This window comes from Bombina bombina, chromosome 4 (genome assembly GCF_027579735.1).
Source record: "Bombina bombina isolate aBomBom1 chromosome 4, aBomBom1.pri, whole genome shotgun sequence".
NCBI classification, from domain to species: Eukaryota; Metazoa; Chordata; class Amphibia; order Anura; family Bombinatoridae; genus Bombina; species Bombina bombina.
The window spans coordinates 276,308,884-276,333,703 of NC_069502.1; positions in this window are offsets into that span (position 1 = coordinate 276,308,884).

The window sequence follows — 24,820 nt, forward strand, 5'->3', positions numbered from 1 at the left end:
GCTAGAAAAAAAGATCACAGGTTTTGCAATTACTTGTTTTGTGCACAAGGAAGCCTTACAGAGAATAGGCTATTATTATAATAGCATATTCTCTGTAAGGCTTCCTTGTGCACAAAACAAGTAATTGCAAAACCTGTGATCTTTTTTTCTAGCAACCATTTTTGCCAATGCATGAATAATGCAGAAATATTTCCAAATACAATTTTGAATGGCCTTCATATTAATTTCTATATCCCTTTAACCACTTAGCTTTTGCACATCTTGCAGCTCTTTAATTGGAAAGGCTTTTCAAGTATCTTCTTTTAAATTGACATAAAAAATAAACTGCTCCATATTTTTGATTATATATCATTTATGAGTGGAGAGTTAAATAAGTTTTAGTGAACAGATTTCTATAGTCTTAGTGACTCCAAATGAGTATGTGGTAATGACGGTGGATATAGGATTTGATTTCAGCTTTTCCATATTCATATAAGTTTATCTTTTTTTTTTACATTTCCATTATGATGATCTATGTATGATAATAGCAGTTATCACTTCCTGTTATCCTCATATTTGATATAAGCCATATATATGTATTTACTATTTGGATGTACACTTTTTATAAATATTATTTTAGCAATCCCCAAATCAATGTATTGAATGAGGTTGTAGGTGCTAAGAAATGAATGGGTCATTGGCTGCTTTGATGCTGTGTTTAAACAGAGCTGACTGTGTGGGTCTGTCTGTTTGTGTGACTGTGGGGGTCTGTGAGGCTCAGTGTGTGTGTGGGTCTGTTTGTGTGTGTGGGTCTGTCTGTGTGTGTGTGGGTCTGTCTGTGTGGGGGTCTGTGAGGCTCAGTGTGTGTGTGGGTCTGTCTGTGTGTGTGTGTGTTTGTGTGGGTCAGTCTGTCTGTGTGGGTGGGTCTGTCTGTGAGGGTGGGTCTGTCTGTGAGGGTGGGTCTGTCTGGGTGGGTATGTCTGTGTGTGTGTGTCTGCCTGTAGTCTCTGTCAGAGGTTGAAATAACTAACTCTTTTCAGGTGCTAAATACTTGTTGGTGCCAGTAATTTAGTGATATGTATGTGTGTGTGTATATATATATATATATATATATATATATATATGCGTGTGTTTCTTGGGCGTATCATGCCAGTGCCTCACCCGCCTCTGACCTCACCGCACGTCACTGAGCCGTGAAAACCAGCGTTAGAGGCTCCTAACGCTGGTTTTAGGCTACCGCCGGTATTTGGAGTCATTAAAAAAAGGGTCTAACGCTCACTTTTCAGCTGCGACTTTTCCATACCGCAGATCCCCTTACGTAAATTGCGTATCCTATCTTTTCAATGGGATTTTTCTAACTCCGGTATTTAGAGTCGTGTCTGAAGTGAGCGTTAGAAATCTAACGACAAAACTCCAGCCGCAGGAAAAAAGTCAGTAGTTAAGAGCTTTCATGGCTAACACCGGTTTATAAAGCTCTTAACTACTGTACTCTAAAGTACACTAACACCCATAAACTACCTATGTACCCCTAAACCGAGGTCCCCCCACATCGCCGCAACTCGATTAAATTTTTTTAACCCCTAATCTGCCGACCGCCAACTACGTTATCCTTATGCACCCCTAATCTGCTGCCCCTAACACCGCCGACCCCTATATTATATTTATTAACCCCTAATCTGCCCCCCACAACGTCGCCGCCAGCTACCTACAATAATTAACCCCTAATCTGCCGACCGCAAAGAGCCGCCAGCTACTTTATAGCTATGTACCCCTAATCTGCTGCCCCTAACACCGCCGACCCCTATATTATATTTATTAACCCCTAATCTGCCCCCCACAACGTCGCCGCCAGCTACCTACAATAATTAACCCCTAATCTGCCGACCGCAAAGAGCCGCCAGCTACTTTATAGCTATGTACCCCTAATCTGCTGCCCCTAACACCGCCGACCCCTATATTATATTTATTAACCCCTAATCTGCCCCCCTCAACGTCGCCTCCACCTGCCTACACTTATTAACCCCTAATCTGCCGAGCGGACCGCACCGCTATTATTATAAAGTTACTAACCCCTAATCCGCCTCACTAACCCTATAATAAATAGTATTAACCCCTAATCTGCCCTCCCTAACATCGCCGACACCTAACTTCAAACATTAACCCCTAATCTGCCGACTGGAGCTCACCGCTATTCTAATAAATGTATTAACCCCTAAAGCTAAGTCTAACCCTAACACTAACACCCCCTAAATTAAATATAATTTTAATCTAACGAAATTAATTAACTCTTATTAAATAAATTATTCCTATTTAAAGCTAAATACTTACCTGTAAAATAAATCCTAATATAGCTACAATATAAATTATAATTATATTATAGCTATTTTAGGATTAATATTTATTTTACAGGTAACTTTGTATTTATTTTAACCAGGTACAATAGCTATTAAATAGTTAAGAACTATTTAATAGCTAAAATAGTTAAAATAATTACAAATTTACCTGTAAAATAAATCCTAACCTAAGTTACAATTAAACCTAACACTACACTATCAATAAATTAATTAAATAAAATACCTACAATTACCTACAATTAAACCTAACACTACACTATCAATAAATAAATTAAATACAATACCTACAAATAACTACAATGAACTAAACTAACTAAAGTACAAAAAATAAAAAAGAACTAAGTTACAAAAAATAAAAAAATATTTACAAACATAAGAAAAATATTACAACAATTTTAAACTAATTACACCTACTCTAAGCCCCCTAATAAAATAACAAAGCCCCCCAAAATAAAAAAATGCCCTACCCTATTCTAAATTACTAAAGTTCAAAGCTCTTTTACCTTACCAGCCCTGAACAGGGCCCTTTGCGGGGCATGCCCCAAGAAGTTCAGCTCTTTTGCCTGTAAAAAAAAACATACAATACCCCCCCCAACATTACAACCCACCACCCACATACACACCTACAACTAGCCCCCCCTTGGGATGGATGAAGATATCGGAGCCAGGACGGATCGGTGTGATACCCGGTGAGGTGAAGACAAGGTAGGATGATCTTCAGGGGCTTAGTGTTAGGTTTATTTAAGGGGGGTTTGGGTTAGATTAGGGGTATGTGGTTGGTGGGTTGTAATGTTGGGGGGGGGGGTATTCTATGTTTTTTTTTACAGTCAAAAGAGCTGAACTTCTTGGGGCATGCCCCGCAAAGGGCCCTGTTCAGGGCTGGTAAGGTAAAAGAGCTTTGAACTTTAGTAATTTAGAATAGGGTAGGGCATTTTTTTATTTTGGGGGGCTTTGTTATTTTATTAGGGGGCTTAGAGTAGATGTAATTAGTTTAAAATTGTTGTAATATTTTTCTTATGTTTGTAAATATTTTTTTATTTTTTGTAACTTAGTTCTTTTTTATTTTTGTACTTTTATTTTTATGGTGCGGCCAGAAAAAAGCCGGCGTTAGCTTTTCGGGTCGTTACCGACAAAACGTAAGTAGCCGTAAGTATTTGAGGTATCATACACATATTCAAAACTCCATATTGATAACCGTATACTAAGCCCATACTACAGGTGCCAGTTAGGTTTACTATAATACTACTGAGTTATCCCCATTCTGAAATCAATTAGCTTAATCTTGTGCACAACCACTATTGTTTTTTAAATAGTAAAGACCACAATTCCTGTTTATTAAAAAATGCTGAATGGCATTCACAACAAACAATTCCCTAACATGTTTTGCCACTAACGTGGCTTTTTCAAAGGGTACGGCGTGGCCAAACATGTGTCTTTTTATTGGCTCGCACTGCTCCTCCTATTTGACATTATTCAACAAGTCCGGTGGTTCGTTACAAGGAACCAATCGCTGAATATGAGGCGGCCTGTATGTGTCAGAAAAGAAATGTGATTGGACACGGCTGCCTTTTCATTCATATGTTGTGTATGGTTTCGGATCACCATGTGATATTATGATAGAAGAAATATATATATTTTTATTCAAGAAAAAGGAGGAGGAGAACTCTGAGAAGAACAGGACCATCAATTATCTGTTGAATTGTTCTTAAGAATAAACGTTTCACAGAAAATATTGCTTGTGATTATTTCTTTGTGTTAAGATTCGCCACATGACAGGTTGCATTGCTAGTGGATAATACATAAGTGTGAATTAATAAGCTTTGTAAGAATAAAGGTAGGAGAGGTTAAAGGGACAGTACACTGCAAAACTGTTTTTCCATTAATGTATTTTCAATGACTTGTTATACCAACTGCAGAGTATAAAATATTTGAGAAATTCCATTTTCATGCTTATTTGTGTATATAAAGTAGCTGATTTTGTGCTTTGAACCCACAGCCTATTACAATGGGTTGAACTTAAAGGTAATATCAGATCTCATTATGTTCTAAGTTTGTGTAAACAGACTTGCTTCCTTATCTTTTATTTGGCTGGAGCACCAAAGCTCAATACATAGAGAGAACAATGGAAAATGATCATTTTATTACTTAACTATCCTGCATCCCACTGAGAGGGTAATCTCTTCTGCTGGCTGTGTATACTTAGGCTATTCAATAGCCTATACTCCAGTATTACTTTGTTCAGTGTAGGTGGCGATACCACAGTCTAAATCAGCTATTTCAAATGCTGAAATAGGAGTAAAGGAGCTACTTGTAACCAATTTAATACACTCTAGCAGGTTAAAAGGATAATTGGGAATAATTTAAAGGGGATACATTTTTGGGGTGAACTGTCCCTTTAAACAAAAGAGATTTTTTAGCAAGATATTGGCATTGTAATAGATTGTGATTTTGAACTAAGATATATTTATCAGATAAAAAGATATATATTCCTAAATTGATTGGGATGAAAAGTATCACAAATGATGAAAAATAAACGGAAACGCTCTGACAAAGTGTCTTTGTAATTACATATATGATCTCACTATTTAGTGTGTCATCAGAGGATGATACAAAGAACAAGTAATAAGCTTTTTTTATCGAAAACTGTACAGCTAAATGCTTAGGTCTTGATGAAAAAATATTATCTAATATTTCTCTTATAAAGTAACATCGTATGGACAATAAAGATGGTATACATTTAAAATAAGAGTCTTGTTGGATTGACTCTGTGTGCATCGAAAATATATTGAGTTTAAAAATGGCTGAGTGATTGTCCTTAAGAATAATAAATAATAAGAGTAAGGGGTCTAAATAATACACTCTGTTTCTTGAAGTGATGCAGTGCTTGAGTAGGTTATGGGTGAAGTGAAACATAACATCAAAACAATTTTAGCTATTCTAAAGTAGCAATAAAAAAATAAGTGTTTACAAGAGATAAGTATAAGCATGGGGATGCACGATTTGTTACATTGGGTGTAAGTGAAAGTTATTCAAGTGCAAATGGTGGATGGTGAATTTATAGTCAATTTAGCCCATTGGGTTGTATGGAATTGAGCAGATAAATCCATCTACTTTCATGTTGTAGTAAGCTTGTTTCTTTATCTCCACCTCTAATTCCAAAGTTAACTTTGTGTATACCAAAGCATCTTAGCCCTTCTGCCTTTCCTTGATGGAATTTATAAAAATGTTGTGCTACTGATGAAATGGCCTTCTTGTTCTTTAAATTTTTGGCTGCATTTCTGATGTTGCGCACATGTTCTTGTAGTCTCGTTCGTAATTTGCGTGTCATCATTCCTACATAGGTTTTGCAAGACGTAAATTACACCAGTGGTATTGCAATTAATGAAAGATTTGATTAACCCCTTAATGACCGAGGACGTGCAGGGTACGTCCTCAAAAAAAAGGCAGTTAACGCCTGAGGACGTACCCTGCACGTCCTCGGTGTGGAAAGCAGCTGGAAGCGATCCTGCTCGCTTCCAGCTGCTTTCCGGTTATTGCAGTGATGCCTCGATATGGAGGCATCCTGCAATAACCTCACATGGCCATCCGATGCAGAGAGAGCCACTCTGTGGCCCTCTCTGCACCGGACATCGATGGCCGGTATCGTTGGTGGGTGGGAGCCGAATTGGGAGGCGGGTGGGCGGCCATCGGTGTTGCGCGTGACGTCACGGGGGGCGGGATCGGGGGCGGGACCGTCGGGGGCGCGCACGGGCGCGCACGCGTGCACGGAGGGTGGCGGGCGGGCGCGTGCACGGGGCGGGAGCGGGTGGGAACCGCTACACTAGGAAAATCTTTTCATAAAATCTGCCTAATCTTGTTTGTGCAAAAGCACAAAAAGCGATCGTGGAGGGGTGGGGGGGTTGGTTTGTGTGTGGGGAAGCTAAACTTTCAACAAATTAAAAAAACAAACAATTTTTTCTTCTAAACTGGGTACTGGCAGACAGCTGCCAGTACCCAAGATGGCGCCCATTAAGTTAGAGTGGGAGGGGATAGAGCTGTTTGGGGGGGGGATCAGTGAGGTTGGGGGCTAAGGGGGGATAGTACATAGCAGCATATGTAAATATGCTTAAAAAATCATTAAAAAAAATATATATAGCTTTTATTTTAGTACTGGCAGACTTTCTGCCAGTACTTAAGATGGCGGGGACAATTGTGGGGTGGGGGAGGGAAGAGAGCTGTTTGGGAGGGATCAGGGGGTCTGATGTTTCAGGTGGGAGGCTGAGCTCTACACTAAATCTAATATTAACCCTGCAAGCTCCCTACAAGCTACCTAATTAACCCCTTCACTGCTAGCCATAATACACGTGTGATGCGCAGCGGCATTTAGCGGCCTTCTAAATACCAAAAAGCAACGCCAAAGCCATATATGTCTGCTATTTCTGAACAAAGGGGATCCCAGAGAAGCATTTACAACCATTTGTGCCATAACTGCACAAGCTGTTTGTAAATGATTTCAGTGAGAAACCTAAAATTGTGAAAAATTTTACGTTTTTTTTAATTTGATCGCATTTGGCGGTGAAATGGTGGCATGAAATATACCAAAATGGGCCTAGATCAATACTTGGGGTTGTCTACTACACTACACTAAAGCTAAAATTAACCCTACAAGCTCCCTACATGCTCCCTAATTAACCCCTTCACTGCTGGGCATAATACACGTGTGGTGCGCAGTGGCATTTAGTGGCATTCTAATTACCAAAAAGCAACACCAAAGCCATATAAGTCTGCTATTTCTGAACAAAGGGGATCACAGAGAAGAATTTACAACCATTTGTGCCATAATTGCACAAACTATTTGTAAATAATTTCAGTGAGAAACCTAAAGTTTGTGAAAAAAATTGTGAAAAAGTGAACGATTTTTTTTATTTGATCGCATTTGGCGGTGAAATGGTGGCATGAAATATACCAAAATTGGCCTAGATCAATACTTTGGGTTGTCTACTAAAAAAAAATATATACATGTCAAGGGATATTCAGGGATTCCTGAAAGATATTAGTGTTCTAATGTAACTAGCGCTAATTTTGAAAAAAAAGTGGTTTGCAAATAGCAAAGTGCTACTTGTATTTATGGCCCTATAACTTACAAAAAAAGCAAAGAAGATGTAAACATTGGGTATTTCTAAACTCAGGACAAAATTTAGAAACTATTTAGCATAGGTGTTTTTTGGTGGTTGTAGATGTGTAACAGATTTTGGGGGTCAAAGTTAGAAAAAGTGTTTTTTTTTTAAATTTTTCCTCATATTTTATAATTTTTTTATAGTAAATTATAAGATATGATGAAAATAATGGTATCTTTTGAAAGTCCATTTAATGGCGAGAAAAACGGTATATAATATGTGTGGGTACAGTAAATGAGTAAGAGGAAAATTACAGCTAAACACAAACACCGCAAAAATGTAAAAATAGCCTTGGTCCCAAACGGACAGAAAATGGAAAAGTGCTGCGGTCATTAAGGGGTTAAATGTTTTTTGTCAAATCTATCTGTAACTGATGTTGTTTTTTTCAGAAATTTACAGCTGATACAATTCCCACTTGGGTATGAACCAGTTTGTATGCCACTGACAGTAGTTCTCTTTTTACGAGTGTAATGACTGGGGCTCACTAGATCTTTCAGATTTTTTGTGCGTCGGTAGCTGATATCAACTTTGGGTCCTATGAATTGATCCAGGGTGTTGTCTGCTTGTAGGATGTGCCAGTGTTTATTGATTATTTGAATTATATCCTTGCTTTGCGTATTGTAAGTCAACACTAATCTCGTTTTGCTGTCATTTGTGCGAATCTTAGGTTTCAATAGGTTCTGACGTTCTGTTGTTCTTGCCTTGTCCTTTGCTTTTTTGATTAGAGATTTACTATACCCCCTCTGGCTAAGGTGATCTGTTGTTTCTTGAGCTCTAATTTTATATAGATCTGGTTCCGAACAGTTTCTTTTGACTCATAGAAATTCTCCAGTTGGAAGGGATTTGATTGTGCATGGTGCATGTGCGCTTGTGTTGTATAGAATAGTATTAGTAGCTGTTTTCTTTCTATATAAATCAGTCCCCAACATGCCATTGCTTTTTTTGAAAATTCTCAAATCCAAGAAAGAGATTTCAGTCTGGCTGTCTATCACAATATTGCTCTGCATTTTTCTTTGGATATTACTTCATCGTCTCCCTGGGTGTCCAGCAAGCCGAGGAGTGCAGTCAGCTGGGAGGCTGTGAGATCCCAGCCTGCTCTTATTGCACCTGGAGGTGCTTCAAATTCTGTAAGTGCAATAATTTACCTTATACCTTGTTTCCCCTGTCTATATGGTATTGGGCTATAGTTGTTTGCTCTCTTACAGACAAGGAGACAACTATCTGATATGTTTCAGACCTGACACGATTGATAGATGTAAACAGTGAGCTGGACTACTGCAAAGCAATACTCTTTTGAGTATACTCCTTTTTATAAACTTATTTATATCATCTGTTTTGGTGGTACTAGGCCATTGTGGCGCCTCTGTTTTTCTCTCTTCAGATTATCAAGTACCAGGATTCAACCATACTTTGACAGAGAGCTGCCTTTTGTGAATTACATGGACTTTTCATTCAAATTTGTTTATATTGTCTGATTTAGCATTGTTGAGTTAACAAGAGGTGCCCCCTATGGGATTTTGTGTGTGCCTGGGCACACATCATTTTTCATTTTTTTCTCTTTATCTGGATTCTTCAAATTGAATTGTTCTGACGTAAATTAAGTGGTAAGCGATTTCTTAAATACATTAAATGTTGGAGCATGAGCAGCTTTCTAATTCCTTAGGATAAGATTCCTCACTATTAGGATCATTTGGTGAGAATTTAAGCAGAAAAAAAGACATGTTTTGCTATAATCTCGAAATCCATCCCCAAATGGTCTTAACCCAGTAATTAAATTGGCTGCATAATTGCTTGATCTTAGGACAAAACCAAAAGCAGTGATATATGTCTGCCTGTTGTGCATTACATCTTGTACATGTAAAGTCGTCTTATACCATTTTGTCAGTCTCTCAGGAGTAATATAAACGGCATTAATGAGTTTTATGTGACCCTCTCTCCATACTGTTTGCACCCAATGTTTATGACAAAATTTTAAACTTTCTTGGATCTCCTGTGTACTTACGTATATCTGGAAAATACTTTTGCCACTTATTTTTTATCCATTCCCATTATAAATCATTTTTCTGGGCATTCACAATATTGTAAAAGGGTGTAATGGAGTGAAGAACGATTTGATATTGTTTAATTTTGCCAGAAAGAACTCCATCTGATCAATCCGGATTATATTTAGGTTTAAGCTCTAAGATGAAGTGTCTCAGCTGTAGGTATGCAAAAAAAATCCTCTTTAGGTAATTCAAATTGCTGACTCAAGTCCTGAAACGTTCTTATTGTCAAATCTTGCAGCAATGCCTGTTTGACCCGTCTCAATCCTTTGCTCTCCCAGCTTCTAGAGACCTTGTACCTAAGGCCAGGCTTAAATTATGAATTACCTCTAACTGGAAGAAATTCTAAAGCAAACAGAATTACGCTAATCTCTTGGCAATATTTTTGCCATGCTACTATTATATTTTTAAACATTCAGAGATTGGAAACACTATGGGGCTGATTTATCAAAGCATCAACTGATAATACGATGGAATCCATTTGAATCATCGACGCAAATTGAATCCCCCGTAATTAACAAAGCATCAACATCATCAAATGTTGAAATGTGTGACGTAATATACGCTTTCGCAATCTCAATCCGACGCAGATCGATGCTTGCGTCATTCCAGATGTTTTGAATTCACATTTGACTCTATTTGACCGTCTTCCCAATTTATAAAACATTCAACAGGTACGATTGTGTCTTTTCCGCTGCAGCGTACCTATCGTTCAAACTGCCACCCTTGAGGCCACGAATGCTATAGAATTCAATGGGAGTCTGAAAACCCAGAATGGTTATGTTAGATGCTGCAAGAGAATGAAGCTTATTACCTATTTATGTAAATTAGAAAGTTGATTACAATTGTATACTCTTTCTAAATCACACACACCTAGATTACGAGTTGTGCGTTCTTGTTTTAACGCTGAAAAAATAGTAATTTCAGTGTTAAAACAGCACCGCAGCTGTTACAAGTCTTGTCGGTATAGCTGTACTGCAAGCCTTTTAGCCTGTAACGCAACGTCAGTCCCGCAACCACGTAAAAATGGGACTTCCATAGCGCAGCCATTACGAGTTTTGCAGTGAGGCTAAAAAGCTTGCGTTCCAGCCTATACCGACAAAATCCATTTCTCAATCTAAAAGCAAAACTGTTACATAAAACTCATGATTAAAGTGTTACAAAGTGCACTAAACACCCATAAACTACCTATTAACCCCTAAACCGAGGCCCTCCGGCATCGCAAATACTGTATTAAATTTATTAAGCCCTAATCTGCCATACACCCACATCACCCCCACTAAACTAAAGTTATTAAGCCCTAATTCTGCCTCCAATATAATAAAACTATTAACCCCTAAACAGAAAGCCCCCACAACGAAATATAAAAAATAAACCTATTAACCCCTAAACTGCAAGCCCCCCACAACAAAATATACTAAATAAACCTATTAACCCCTAAACTGAAAGCCCCCACGTTGCAATAAACTAATTTAAACTAGTAACCCCTAAACCTAACCCTAAACCTAACCCTAATGTAACCCTAACACCCCCTAACTTTAACATAATTAAAATAGAGCTAAATTAAACTTACAATTATTAGCTAAATAATTCCTATTTAAAACTAAATACCTGTGAAATAGATAAAGTTATTAACCCCTAAACCTCTGGTCTCCCACATCACTGCCACTAAATAAACCTATTAACCCCTAAACCACCAGCCCCCCACATTGAAACAACCTAAATTAAACTATATATTAACCCCTAAACCTAACCCTAACATACCCCTAACCTAAAATCTAACTAAATCAGCCAATATAATTTCAGTAGCTCTCAGCCTATTGGCTGATTTGAACAGCCAGTAGGATTTCAGTCGCTCTCATCCTATTGATTGATTTGAATTTCCAAAATCAAATCAGCCAATAGGAATGCAAGGAACACCATCTTAAATCGCGTACCTTGCATTGAAGATTCAGTGTACGGCGGCAACCGTATGAAGAGGATGCTCCGCACCGGATGTCTTCAGGATGGACCCTGCATTTTTGTGTAATTCGATTTCGGGTGAGTTTTTATTTTTAGATTAGGGCTTGGGCATTTCATAAAAGAGCTGAATGCCCTTTTTGAGGGCAGGAAAAAGAGCTAAATGCCATTTTAAGGGCAATGCCCATACAAATGCCCTTTTCAGGGCAATAGGTAGATTAGGTTTTACTTTATTTTTATCTTGTGGTTTTGGGGGGGTGGGGGTTGTATACTGTTAGCGGGTGTTTGTTTTGTTTTGTAGCAAAAGAGCTGTTAACTTCAGGGCAATGCCCTGCAAAAGGACCTTTTTAGGGCCCTTGGTAGTTTATTTTAGATTAGAATTTTTTAATTTGGGGTGGGCTTTTTATTTTTTTAAAAGGGTATTAGAATAGGAATCATTTTTATTATTTTGTATAATTTTGTTTGTTATTTTTTGTAATGGTAGTTTTTTTTATTTTTTGTAATTTTAGTGTTTTTTATTTTTTGTAATGTTAGGTTTTAGTGTAAGGCAGCTTAGGCTTTATTTCACAGGTAAGTTTGTATTTATTTTAACTAGGTAGTTAGTAAATAGTTAATAACTATTTACTAACTAGTCTACCTAGTTAAAATAAATACAAACTTACCTATGAAATAAAAATAAAACCTAAGCTAGCTACAATATAACTATTAGTTATATTGTAGCTAGCTTAGGTTTTATTTCACAGCTAAGTATTTATTATAAAAATAGGAATTATTTTGTTAATAATTGTAAGTTTAATTTAGGTCTATTTTAATTATGTTAAAGTTAGGGGGTTAGGTTTAGGTTTAGGGTTACGTTAGGGTTAGGTTTAGGGGTTAATATATAGTTTAATTTAGGTTGTTGCAATGTGGGGGGCTGGCGGTTTAGGAGTTAATAGGTTTATTTAGTGGCAGTGATGTGGGAGGCCAGAGGTTTAGGGGTTAATAACTTTATTTAGTGGCGGTGATGTCAGGGAGCAGCGGAATAGGGGTTAATAGATTTATTATATTGTGGGCAATGTTGGGGTGCAGGGGAATAGGGGTTAATAACTTAAGTATAGTGGCTGCGATGTTGGGGGTGACAGATTAGGGGTTAATAGCTTTATTTAGGTGGCGGCAATATTGGGAGCGGAAGATTAGGGGTTAATAACATTATGTAGGTGGCGGCGATGTTGGGGGCAGAAGATTAGGGGTGTTTAGACTTGGGGTTTATGTTAGGGTGTAAGGTTTAAACATAACTTTATTGTTCCCCATAGACATCAATGGGGCTGCGTTACGGAGCTTTTCATTCCGCAATTGCAGGTGTTAGGCTTTTTTCTGACCCACTCTCCCTATTGATGTCCATGGGGAAAGTGTGCACGAGCACGTCAAAACAGCGCTTGTATTTTGTGCGGTATAGTGCTTAAAAGCACCATATTGCGCGCACATGTAATGGCTGCGCTATAGAGGGTTAAATAACGCAACTTTTGTTGTGTTCGTTAATTTCCCTATAGCGTGCATAACTCGTAATCTAGCTGACAGACAACAAAGACGCATGTTCATTATCTAAATAATGTGCTAAATAATAATATTATAATCACATGTAATTTCAAGGGACAAATTCATTTCAAAAGTAGTTTTAATGACAGGTAATGTCTGTCTGGCAGCAGGACTAGTAGATATAGGGATAAAAATTAAATAAATACATTACATACTATAGCTAACTTCCGTTTTTTGATCAATATAATTTCACCATGTTTAACGCATGTAATACAAAATCGCACTGCATTTCGCACCAAGTTTGACCCAATACTTCGCACCAAATTGGACGCAATACTCAAACTCCTAAACAACCCACAAACTAGTGAAATTTTCCCCCACTTTTGATTGGGAAATGCATAATCACATGATTTCTGACATCAGCCAATCTGATTTAAATATACATTATATACTATCACTAACTAATCAAATTGCTTGATACTTGTGTCATTGATCACTCATCAGAACTTGTAAGTGCCATTTGTTACATTGTGTATTATACTTTAAAAATCAGGAAGGATTACACAGCTGCAGAGAGAAAACTGGCCCAGCTCTTAAAATACCCATTGATTGCAAATAAATACATATTTATTACGTATTATGAAAGACAACATTGTTTAGAACAAAATAAAATTTAGGGACATGTAAATATGTTTGTGAAAGATTTCTGACATAACACACACACATATATATATATATATATATATATATATATATATATATATATATATATATATATATATATATATATATATATATATGTATATATATGTGTGTGTGTGTGCAAAGATATATGTACAAATTCTAGCATTAATAATCATTTAAAAAAAAGAAAAAACTCATGAGATAGTCATATCATGATTTCTAGAAATACAAATACACATTCATTTATGTGAAAATATCATATATCAGATTTGTTGTATAACAAATAAATAAAACAAAAAATAACTTTCTATGAGATATTATTGTTTGTTCAGGTATAAATCTAGCTATTTCTTGGACATTAACAGATGAAAAATAAAAGATTAGCCTTAGAGAAATGTGCTTGTTCATGGACAGTAATGATATGGGGGTAAATTTATCATGGTGCGGACAGACATGATCCGCTATAGCGAATCATGTCCGCCGCACATCGATAAATGCCGACAGCATACACTGTCTGCATTTAGCATTGCACCAGCAGTTCTTGTGAACTGCTGGTGCAATACCGCCCCCTGCAGATTCGCGTCCAATCAGTCGCTAGGGGGTCAATCAATCTGATCATATTCGATCAGTCTGATTGCTGTCCGCAACCTCAGAGGTGGTGGACAAGTTAAGGAGCAGCGGTCTTAGGACCACTGCTTCTTAACTTCCGCTTCAGGTGGAACTGAAGCGGAGTGGGTCGGAAGCAGCATCCGCTGCTTCATAAATCGATCCCATAGTATAAATAAAGTTGGAAAAAACAGAATATCCACAACATCGATGACTCTTATTTATCAACAGTCCGATGCTCATCGCTCTGTACTTGATGCACATGTTTTTTACAGACTTTTTAATAAATAACGGTGTTGTATGTTTCGTGGCAGCAATGTCTGGTGATGTCTGGTGAGCGTATTGACTCCAGCGAATGCTTTGATAAATCGGTCCCTATGTGGTAAATTAGCTACTGGGCAATGATTAAGCGCTTTTAACTCAAATGGGGCTACTAGGTTGGACTCACAGGCAAATTTTCCATCACTTTTGATTGGGAAATGCATAATCACATGATTTCTGACATCAGCCAATCTGATTTAAATATGCATTTTATACTATCACTAACTAATCAAATTGCTTGATACTTGTGTCATTGATCACTCATCAGAACTTGTAAGTGCCATTTGTTACATTGTGTATTATACTTTAAAAATTAGGAAGGGCTACACAGGTGCAGAGAGAAAACTGGCCCAGCTCTTAAAATATCCATTGATTGCAAATAAATACATACGATACCTTGATTACATACTATATTCACAATTATTCTTCCTCGGAATAATAATATATTTACACTATATACATATAGTGGTTTAAATAAACACAGAGATATGAAAGACAACATTGTTTAGAACAAAATAAAATGTAGGGACATGTAAATATGTTTGGGAAAGATTTCTGACATAACGCATACTGTATATATATATATATGTGTGTGTGTGTGTGCAAAGATATATGTACAAATACAAATTCTAGCATTAATAATCATTTAAAAAAAGAAAAAAACATGAGATAGTCATATCATGATTTCAAGAAATACAAATACACATTCATTTATGTACAAATATATATCAGATTTGTTGTATAACAAATAAATAAAACAAAAAATAACTTTCTATGAGATATTATTGTTTGTTCAGGTATAAATCTAGCTATTTCTTGGACATTAACAAATGAAAAATAAAAGATTAGCCTTAGAGAAATGTGCTTGTTCATGGACAGTAATGATATGGGGTAAATTGCATTAGCAGTTCTTGTGAACTGTTGGTGCAATACTGCCCCCTGCAAATTCGCCTCCAATCAGCCGCTGGGGGGTCAATCAATCTGATCGTATTCGATCGGGCTGATTGCTGTCCACAACCTCAGAGGTGGTGGACAAGTTAAGGAGCAGCGGTCTTAGGACCACTGTTTCTTAACTTCCGCTTCAGGCGGAACTGAAGTGGAGTGGGTCGGAAGCAGCATCCGCTGCTTCATAAATCGACCCCATAGTATAAATAAAGTTGGAAAAAACAGAATATCCACAACATCGATGACTCTTATTTATCAACAGTCCGATGCTCATCGCTCCGTACTTGATGCACATGTTTTTTACAGACTTTTTAATAAATAATGGTGTTGTATGTTTCTTGGCAGCAATGTCTGGTGATGTCTGGTGATGGTGGTATTGACTCCAGTGAACGCTTTGATAAATCGGCCCCTATGTGGTAAATTATCTACTGGGCAATGATTAAGCGCTTTTAACTCAGATGGGGCCAGTGACGTGCAGTAATAGGAGGCAGGGGAGGCAGTGCCTCCCCTGTCCAATGAGGGAAAAAAGATTTTAATTCATATTTATAAAAAAAAAAAGTGTTTGTTACTTCATTAATATGTTGGCCACGCCTAACCTCGCCCCAAGGGTACCCCCCCACCCCCATGGCGATACTCATTACGGTACTGCGCATTGCGCATGCGCTGTGCAAAATATTCACTATCCATATTCTATGTTGTGCAATTAGGAGGCAGTGAGCCGGTCTGCTGCCCTCCATTAATTGCGCAACATGGATCTGGAGCTGCGCCACCCACTGGTGACTCTTCGGGCCCTGATACAAGCTCCAATGGAAGCGGTTCTCAAAACTGCCTCCATGATGAGCTAGGTCATTTTAGCCAATCACAGCTTCAGCAGCACTGCGGGGAGGCGTGCCTGCTGGGCTGCTGATTGACAGGTGTGGGCCATGTGACCATTTTGACGTGTCACGTTGCGCGCGCTGACAGATCTACTCTGGCGGGAAGACTCAGTGTCAGTAGTGGAGGGAGGGGAGCTGCTAAGAGAGTCTTGTGCGTGTGTGCCGCTGGCCGACCAGTGACCACTGCTGCCTAGTGCCTACTGCCCCAGTTGTTGTGTGGCTGTCTGGTGGACTAGTGTGGACCAGGACTAGTCCCGGAGGAGTAAGTTGCTGCCAGTGCCTGCCCACTGCCTGGAGGAGAGTGGAGACTGAGTCTGAAGTCCGACTCAGAGTGACTCAGGAGGAGCCGGAGCGGAGGAGCGGAGCCGGTGCCACGTGGGTGGTGGACCGGACCCGGTGTAGTCAGAGGAGTCAGTGACAGTCATCTCTCTTCTGTCTTCTCTTGTTGTGACAGTCAGTGTGTGACTGACGACGACCCGACCGGATTCTTCTTATTCTCAGGTAAGGAAGGACCAGACTGTGAACACTTACTGGTTAACTTTAGTTAAAAATGTTCATAATGGGAATGGATGCTGATTAGTGATTATGATATATCTTATATTTTATTGTAATGTACCCATCAGTTCAGTTCTCCATGTCACTCTGATAAAATTAAAATACTCATATTTGACTCTGAGCATACAGCAACCTAGAAGGTGCGAAAACACATTAGAGGGCAAGGAAAGGGATTGAAGTTTTTATTTTTTTAATGCAGCTTTCATAAAAATTAATTAACCAACTAATTCTAATAAGCATAAAATGGCAGCTAAACAAAGTATTGTCAGTGAAGTAAGGTAGTGCAGAAAAAAATATAGGTGCTGCAGTTTAGTAACATATTGACTGCCTCTCTAGCAACCAAAGAGTTAAACTTTTTTTTTTTTACCCTGTGAATAATAGAATGCATTGTTTAGTAAACAATGCATTCTATTATTCACAGGTTAAAAAAAAAGTTTAACCCCATTCTATTATTCACAGGGTAAAAAAAAAAAGTTTAACCCTTTGGTTGCTAGAGAGGCAGTCAAGATGTTACTAAACTGCAGCACCTATATTTCACTGACAATACTTATTATTATTAACTATTATTATTATTATTTTTATTAACTATTTAATAACTACCTAGTTAAAATAAATACAAAAGTACCTGTAAAATAAAACCTAACCTAAGTTCCAATTACACCTAAAACTACACTATAATTAAATTAATTCCCTAAACTAACTACAATTAAATACAATTAAATACAATTATCTAAATTACGAAAACAAACAAACAAACAAACAAACACTAAATTACAGAAAATAATAAAATAATTACATTTTTTAAAACTAATTACTCCTAATCTAATCCCCCTAATAAAATAAAAAAGCCCCCCCAAAATAATAAAAATCACTACCCTACACTAAATTACAAATAGCCCTTAAAAGGGCTTTTTGCGGGGCATTGCCCCAAAGTAATCAGCTATTTTACCTGTTAAAAAAAATACAATACCCCCCAACAGTACAATCCACCACCCACACACCCAACCCTACTCTAAAACTCACCCAATCCCCCCTTAATAAAACCTAACACTAACCCCCTGAAGATCACCCTACCTTGAGACGTCTTCACCCAACCGGGCAGAAGTGGTCCTCCAGATGGGCAGAAGTCTTCATCGAAGCCGGGCAGAAGAGGTCCTCCAGACGGGCAGAAGACTTCATCAAGGCGGCATCTTCTATCTTCATCCAGCCGGCGCGGAGCGGGTCCATCTTCAAGACATCCGACGCAGAGCATCCTCTTCATCTGACGGCTACTGGAACAATGATGGGTCTTTTAAATGACGTCATCCAAGATGGCATCCCTTGAATTCCGATTGGCTGATAGAATTCTATCAGCCAATCGGAATTAAGGTAGAAAAAATCCTATTGGCTGATGCAATCAGCCAATAGGATTAAACTTCAATCCTATTGGCTGATTGGAACAGCCAATATAATGCAAGCTCAATCCTATTGGCTGATTGCATTTGCCCGGCTTCATTGAGGACTTCTGCCCGATTGGGTGAAGACGTCTCAAGGTAGGGTGATCTTCAGGGGGTTAGTGTTAGGTTTTATTAAGGGGGGATTGGGTGGGTTTTAGAGTAGGGTTGGGTGTGTGGGTGGTGGGTTTTAATGTTGGGGGGTATTTGTACTTTTTTTTACAGGTAAAAGAGCTGATTACTTTGGGGCAATGCCCCGCAAAAAGTCCTTTTAAGGGCTATTTGTAAATAGTGTAGGGTAGGGATTTTTATTATTTTGGGGGGCTTTTTTATTTTATTAGGGGGATTAGATTAGGTGTAATTAGTTTAAAATTTTTTAATTATTTTATTATTTTCTGTAATTTAGTGTTTTTCTTTTTTCGTAATTTAGATAATTGAATTTAATTGTATTTAATTGTAGTTAGTTTAGGGAATTAATTTAATTATAGTGTAATGTTAGGTGTAATTGTAACTTAGGTTAGGTTTTATTTTACAGGTACTTTTGTATTTATTTTAACTAGGTAGTTATTAAATAGTTAATAACTATTTAATAACTATTGTAGCTAGTTAAAATAAATACAAAGTTGCCTGTAAAATAAAAATAAACCCTAAGCTAGATACAATGTAACTATTAGTTATATTGTAGCTAGATTAGGGTTTATTTTATCGGTTAGTATTTAGTTTTAAATAGGAATAATTTATTTAATTGTATTAAATTTATTTAGATGTATTTAAATTATATTTAAATTAGGGGGGTGTTAGGGTTAGACTTAGGTTTAGGGGTTAATAAATTTATTATAGTGGCGGCAACGTTGGCGAGGCACCAAAATACCTTTAAAAGCTGTTAGTAAAAGTTTGCACAAATTGTATGATTAAGGGGGCAACCCTGAAACGTCACTTTTTTTTTGTTTTATACTGTTTCTAATAAAGTGAACTTTTAACCAGTGTGCTGTGGACCGACCATTGATTGTATCACATTTCTTATGTAGTAAATGAATTTGTCAGATGGGTACTAAACCCATAGGTTATGAACATCTTATGTACAAGAACCCACAGATCTGAAAGTCAAAGTGAACCCAATCTCTGGCAACAAAACATTTTGATTTTAGGCAGGCATTGAGTTACCTAGGTACATTGTTGTGTAATAACGCTAGTATCTCACAGATAATGTTATTAGTGATAGAAGGCAACTCTAATGTGTGCAATTAGTATGTCGTAACTAGCGGATCTCCCATGATGCCCTTGATTGGCAGATTTGTCTAAGAATATAGAAGGGATTCAATAATATGAAAATGTAAGTCTCAAGACATAATTAACAATGCTACTTCTATGGTGCCCAAAACGTTTGCAAGAGCTAATAACTACCAGAGAAAAAAGAAAGCGTTCCTAGCTAGTGTCTCTGACCACAATGTAATTTTTTAAATGGAAATGAAAGCTATAACAGTCCTCATAGAGAGTTCCTACAAGTACACTCACATATAATTATGGTGATGAAGTAATAATAATTACAGTCGCTTTGTCCATATGGAACGTATAGATAACTATGTCATATGTAAAGCAACCATTGGAACTAATAGGGCTACTAATGAAAGTTTGAATATATACTGACATAGGTCCATCATGAAAAATATGGCACGTCTCTCAGCTTATTCCTAGGCAATGTGAAATGTTACCCACTGTAGTGTGAGCAGCCATGTCGATATCTATGAACAACGGAGAGGAGACATGAGAGAGAGGATCTAGGTGGCGAGGAATCGCATCACTGTTAGATATTGGCCATTCTTGCATCGGTCTTCTAGGCATTGTCACAATCGGCCTTCGTTGTTTTGGAGAACCTGGTACATCAAAGAACTGTGCAAGGTGTAGCTGGTGACTCACTAGAATCTGCTGGAGACGCATGTTCGCTGCAAGATCTTTTCCTCTATCTTGAATTGCGGCAACCAGACATTGCGCTAAAGAACTCGGCTCTGTCAGGGCATCATCTAGGAGCGAGGTGAGTTGTAGTTGGGTCTTTGCACTGTCAGGTAGCTGCGCAGCTACTACGATTTCAACAACCGAAACCTCCATTGCATCAGCGTGATGGGAGGTAAGTACTGTGTGAAGCCCTCCATTGCTTATATCGCTAGCCACATCTGGTGCTCTCTTCATTGCTGGGAAAGCTCCTGACCCCACACACATGACTTTCTGGGGATTTGTTAGGGTTCCATCAGATGTTTTAGCTTCGCCATCATCGCATTGATACGCTCCGGAAAAGTAAAAAAAAGTGCTCATGGAGGGAACATCTAGGGTAGTTTGGAATACTAAGGGTATCTAAGAAGGCCTTTTGGTAATCGGAGAGCAAACTGCTTATTTCACACAGTAAGTGAATAGCTTCCATGGTAGGTATGTCCGTTTTGGGGATATTCAGCTTGTATGTTATGAAGTTCTGCAGTGACTTACAAGATAGCACTGCCGCTTAATGACTGAGGCACGCTTGTGTTCTCAGCTGGGGGGTTATGTAAAGGCCGGAGCCCCAAATAGTTTCCGGATGACTGAAATCTACATCAGATGAGTAGCTTCATTAGAGAGCGTTTTTTTTTTACTGTTCAAAATATGACACAAGTCAACCTTTGATGGGATATTAAATAGTAGATTTTCTGTAGATTGATGTTGAGGTCTGAAGCAGCTGGCAGTCTTGCCACCTGTCATGACCGACGCCCGGAAGTTCCTCTTGCTTCATTCTTTTGGTATCATTTGGTGAAGGAGCAGGAAACCACTAATGCAAGCTAGCTGAACACATCGGGTGATCCAATAACAAGAGGCATATATATAGGCATTAGGAGCCGGCCCGTTTTTGGTTTAGAACCTGGGTAGCACTTTCTGATTGGTGTCTAAATGTAGCCACCAATCAGCAAGCGCTACTCAGGTGCTGAACCAAAAATAAGCCGGCTTCTAAGCTTACATTCAAAGAAAGATACCAAGAGAACGAAAAAAAATTGATAATAGGAGTAAATAAGAAAGTTGCTTAAAATGGCATGCTCTATCTGAATCATGAAAGCTTAATTTTGACTAGACTATCCCTTTAAGATTAAAAAATACATCTATGTCCCTTTGAAAGCATTTTACTTACAGGAAAACTGAAGGAAAGATGTTTTCAACATAAAGCATCAGGATACTTGTTTTTATAGAGAAAGGCATTAGAAGCAGAAAACGACTAATTCCTCACCTAGAAAATTGTGTGCTATCTTACAGATCCCATTAACATGTAGATAAGAAAACATTAATTGCAGTGCTACTAAAATACTGATTGAGTTAAAAACAAAAAATAGTATAATAAGGATTTGTCTTAATTACTTAGCTTAATAGATATGAAATAAGAAAAGAAAGGAGAGGCAAGATAGGATAGAAAACTTTAAATAAACAGAGGGGTTAAACATGAAGTGATATGAACGCACTAGTGAACTAATAAAATGGTCTAACACAATATTTTATGTTTTTGCACATGTATGTCCCTTTGTAGTAGCTAAGTGGATAGTATTCAAAAAGTAGCAATGAGGACAAACTATTAATTCTAGAATTCCGGGTATATACCAAAATGTTATTTTTTTTTAATTTATTTTTTTGGTGGTGGTGGGGGGGGGGGAGTCCATAAAATGGTCTTACTGGTTCTTATCTGTTATCTTCCTAAGTCAGGTAAGGACGATTAGTTGATGACTCTTACATGTGGTGCTTTGTTCTTTTTCCCTTAACTGTGTTTCATGAATAATATCTGTTTTAATAGAATAAAATCTTTAGACAAACAGTGGATTACAAATAATATAGTTTCCCATCATGCTATGCATAACCACCAAAATAAAATGTACTAAATTCATACTGCATAATTCCTGTGTCTTAACATGTTTGATGCTGGAGGGTGCTTCTGTGCTGAAAAGCTTGTTTTGCTATGTGTCACTAGGCTTTACAGGTGGAGTTCTGTTTTATATAGAAACTTACTTTCATTAAAGTTTTATGAATACTGAATTGCATGTCACTTTAGTGTCACAATTGCAAGCCTTTGTGACTCTCTCCTCAATGATGTTGATACTTTCACAGTAGCTGATTGCATATGAAGTTGTTTGCCCAACCTATATCACAAACACAACCAGTCAGGAGATTAGGCCTCAGTGAGTACATTTGATTTGAGACTAAATAGTTTACCAAAGAATTTTAAGAAGAATGTCTTCTTAAAACAACATTATTGGTAGATATGATGAAAATGTATTTGAAATAGAAGGCAGATTACATCTGTTGTTTAGAATTCTTAGATACGTAAACTGACCCCCAGGGGAGTAATCTCAACACACTGGGCCCCTGGGCAAAAGAAGTAGTAGGGCACAGTCATTCTAAAAGTGTCATTTCTGGCTGTTTGCAATCAGCAGAAGCTGATAGAAGCTTGCAGTCTGCTGTGTCATCCTTCAATAGCAAAACAATTGTTCCACAGCACCAAAATATCTTCATATAAATCTTTTATTACAGCATTTCAACAGACAGGTATGCAAAGTTTCAGGATCACAGTCCCTTAATCATGCATACAGGACTATACACCTGTGTCTTATTTAAAGGTATGACCAACCAATCAAAAACCTCTAAGTTTTTAACACTTTCATATATCTATAGTTACTGACAATCATTATAGTACCATCTGCTGTTCATAAAAAAAACATTTACACATGTATTCTAAAACAAAAATAACACAGTAAAGTTCTAAGTGAATATGTACATATCAGGGACTGCTGTCATATTAGAGTTTTCATACTTTTTTTTTAAATAAATGTATTATCCATATATTTATTGTCAAAAAGAAACCTATATTTTAAAAGATTGTATTAAAACACCTAGAGGAAGACAGAACTATCCAGTTCCCTATTTAACCCCTTAGGGTACATGGTATCCAATTTATGGATCCAAAACACCTCTCTCTATTTTAGGAGACGTTCTCTACTTCCCCCTCCTCTAGGTATATCAATCTGATCAATAATTTGCCATCTAAGTTGATTGATTTGATGGCCACACTTTTTCGTCCTTCTTTCTAATATTGGACTTATGCTTGTTTATTATATCCTAATTTTTTGTGTAGTTTCCCCGACATAGATTTTGGAACACGGGCATTTCATTATATACACAACTATGGGGGGTAGTTATCAACGTGTCTATTTTACCTGTCTTCGCCGGCCCAATACGCCCGCCTAAGCTCGCCTCACATCGCCGCCGCGGACCTGCAAAAATTCGCCTAAGTTATCAAAAAAGCTGTCAAAAAGCCGCGCACCAAGTACGGGGCGATGAGCAGCGGACTGTGAGAGTTATCACTCATCCGATCTCGCTGCTCTTCGGCTTTTTTACAACTTTCTTGCTAGCCTGTCACTAAGCACTCACACTAACTACACTGTTCTACCCCCTATACCGGCGCCCCCGGAGCCCCCGCAACTAAATAAAGTTACTAACCCCTAAACCGCCACTCCTAGACCCCGCCGCAACTCTTATAAATGTATTAACCCCTAAACCGCCGCTCCTAGACCCCGCCGCAACTCTTATAAATGTATTAACCCCTAAACCGCCGATCCCGGACACCGCTGCCACCTACATTATACCTAGTAACCCCTATCCTGCCCCCCCTATACCGTTGCCCTTTATAATAAAGTTATTAACCCCTATCCTGCTGATCCCGCACCTCGCCGCAACTAAATAAATAGTTTAACCCCTAAACCGCCGCTCCCTGACCCCGCCGCAACCTATATTAAATTTATTAACCCCTATCCTGCCCCCCCTACACCGTCGCCACCTATAATAAATTTATTAACCCCTATCCTGCCCCCCACTACACCGCCGCCACTGTAATAAAATTATTAACCCCTAAACCTAAGTCTAACACTAACCCTAACACCCCCCTAACTTAAATATTAATTAAATAAATCTAAATAATATTTCTATTATGAACTAAATTAATCCTATTTAAAACTAAATGCTTACCTTTAAAATAAACCCTAATATAGCTACAATATAAATAATAATTATATTGTAGCTATCTTAGGATTTATTTTTATTTTACAGACAAATTTCAATTTATTTTAACTAGGTACAATAGCTATTAAATAGTTATTAACTATTTAATAGCTTACCTAGCTAAAATAAAGAGAAATTAACCTGTAAAATAAAAACTAACCTAAGTTACAATTACACCTAACACTACACTATACTTAAATAAATTAATCCTATTTAAAACTAAATACTTACCTGTAAAATAAACCCTAAGATAGCTACAATATAATTAATAATTACATTGTAGCTATCTTAGGATTTATATTTATTTTACAGGTAACTTTGTATTTATTTTAGCTAGTT